The following is a 2,787-nucleotide window of genomic DNA, read 5'->3' as shown; positions in this document are numbered from 1 at the left end:
TACCTTATTATTAGTGATGATTTTCCCAAACCATCACTAATACCCTTAACTATTTTTTTTATTTTATATTTTCATAAATATTAGTAGTGACAGTTAGTTAATCGTCACTAATAAGTGACTTTTAGTGATGAATTTAATCCGTCATTAATACCCTATAATAGTCGCTAATATTTTCCTGAAAAAATTTTTGCGCGAAAATTGTTTACCGCGCTGTTTTTAGTGACGAAAGTATTAGTGACGGCTACTAAAATTGTCACTAATGCGTACACTATTAGTGACGGTTCTTAAAAACTATCACTGGTACCAACTTTTAGTGACGAAAATGAATTCGTCACTAATATTTTCGTCACTAAAAACCAGTTTTTTTGTAGTGCATGGTACTTGCAAACTCATTGATCAAGTCTTTATTTGTAGCTCCAAATATGATATCATCTATGTATACTTGAACTAGGAGCATGCCATCTTTCTTAGACTTTATGAAAAGTGTTGTGTCTATCATCCCTCTAATAAATCCATTGTCCAGTAGAAAACCTCTTAGTTTCTCAAACCAAGCTCTAGGAGCTTTCTTTAAACTGTAAAAGGCTTTAGTTAGTCTATAAACATGTTTTGGATACTTATGGTTTTCAAAACCTAGGGGTTGTTCTGCATATACCTCTTCACTTATGTAGCCATTTAAAAATGCGCTTTTGACATCCATTTGATACAACTTGAAATCCTTAAAAGCAGCATAGGCTAAAAGCATTCGAATGACTTCCATTCTAGCTACAGGTGCAAAGGTTTCTTTAAAATCTATTCCTTCTTCCAGGTTATATCCCTAAGTTACTAGTCTTGCCTTATCTCTAACAACTATTCCATGTTCATCTTTTTTGTTCTTATATATCCATTTTGTTCTAATAATTGTCTTATCCTCAGTTTTAGGACTAATGTCCATACTTTGTTTCTTTCAAACTGGTTTAACTCTTCTTGCATGGACATCACCCACGATTCGTCCTCAATTGCTTCACTCACATTTCTAGGTTCTTCTTGAGATAAAAAGGTAAAATGACTAATCATATTCTTAAGTGAGGATCGTGTGGCTACTCCACGTAATGGTTCACCAATTATTTGATCAATGGGATGACTCTTTATGTACTTCCATTCTCTAGGTAGTTCATTAACCTTATTTTCAATTTCATTTGTTTCAGCAGATGGTTCCTTAAATTTCATTTCTCTTTTTTGAATCATTTTTAATGGATAGTTTTTCAAATTCCTTATTAATCTCAATTTCATCTTCATCAGTCCTTTTAGAGAAGAGATTTGACTCATCGAATACTACATGAATGGATTCTATAACGGTTAATGTTCGTGTATTATATACTCTGTAGGCTTTACCATCCAAGGCATACCCTAGGAAGATACCTTCATCTGATTTCACATCAAACTTTCCTAAATGTTCATTGTCTCTAAGCAAAAAACATTTATAGCCAAAGACATGAAAATATGATATGTTTGGTCTATGGCCATTCCATAATTTGTAAAGAGTCTTATTTAGAGATGGTCTAATCAAAACTCTATTTAGAACATAGCAAGCGGTATTTATTGCCTCAGCCCAAAAGTACTTAGGTAGTTTATGTTCATTAAGCATAGTTCTGGCCACTTCTTGTATAGACCTATTATTATTTTCAACTACACCATTCTGCCGTGGTGTTCTAGGAGCAGAAAAATTATGAGGTATTCCTAATGAATTGTAGTAGTCTTCCATGCTTTGATTTTTAAATTCTCTATCCCTATCACTTCGGATTTTGGTGATAGTATAATACTTTTCATTTTGAATTTTCTTACACAAATTTATGAATTGTTCACACGTTTAATCTTTGTGACCTAAAAATAGTACCCATGTATATCTTGAATAATCATCAACTATGACGAATGCGTATGATTTTCCTCCTAAACTCTGAGTTGGGTTTAGATAAAATAAATCTAAGTGTAGCATTTGAAGTGGCCTAGTAGTAGATATTACTTTCTTCTTCTTAAAGCTCGTTCTTGCTTGCTTTCCTAGTTCGCTTGTTTTCCTAGTTGGCATGCATCACAGATTTTATCTTTCACGAATTTAGTCTTAGGCAATCCCTTAATTCTTCATTAACAAGTTTAGATATTAAGTCCATGTTTGCGTGTCCTAATCTCCTATGCCAAATCCAACTATACTCATTTATAGCAAAAAAAAAGCAAGTAACATGTTGAGAAGCAAGGTTGTCAAGGCTAGTGGTGTAGACATTTTCATGACGATCATCAGTAAACAATATTTTGTTTTCAGATTTGTTCTCTATAGTACATTTTTCATGTTCAAATGAGACTTTATAACCTTTATCACATAGTTGACTTATACTCAATAAGTTATGCTTCAATCCATCAACTAATAACACATTATCAATGACAAGTGAAGATTCCTTACCAACCTTACCAACCCCAAAGATTTTACCTTTAGAGTTATCCCCAAATGTAACGAATCCTTCATCGTTGATTATGATAGATGAAAATTTAGCTTTATCTCCTGTCATATGTCGCGAGCATCCGCTATCCATATACCACTTGTCCTTCGAGGAGGACAATCTCAAGTACATCTGTAGGACATAATTAGATAGCTACTTTTGGTACCCAAATTTTCTTGGGTCTATGAGGGTTAGTACTAGAATCTCCTTTGACTTTCCAGACTTTCTCAATTTTGACATCTTTATTTTTGAAAGGATAGTCAAATTTTATGTGACCCAACCTCTTACATTTAAAACATGTAATATTTTTATGATAGTC

Source organism: Malania oleifera, chromosome 7 (genome assembly GCF_029873635.1).
Source record: "Malania oleifera isolate guangnan ecotype guangnan chromosome 7, ASM2987363v1, whole genome shotgun sequence".
NCBI lineage: Eukaryota > Viridiplantae > Streptophyta > Magnoliopsida > Santalales > Ximeniaceae > Malania > Malania oleifera.
The sequence above is the reverse complement of the archived record's forward strand: the minus strand, read 5'-3'. Positions refer to the sequence as shown.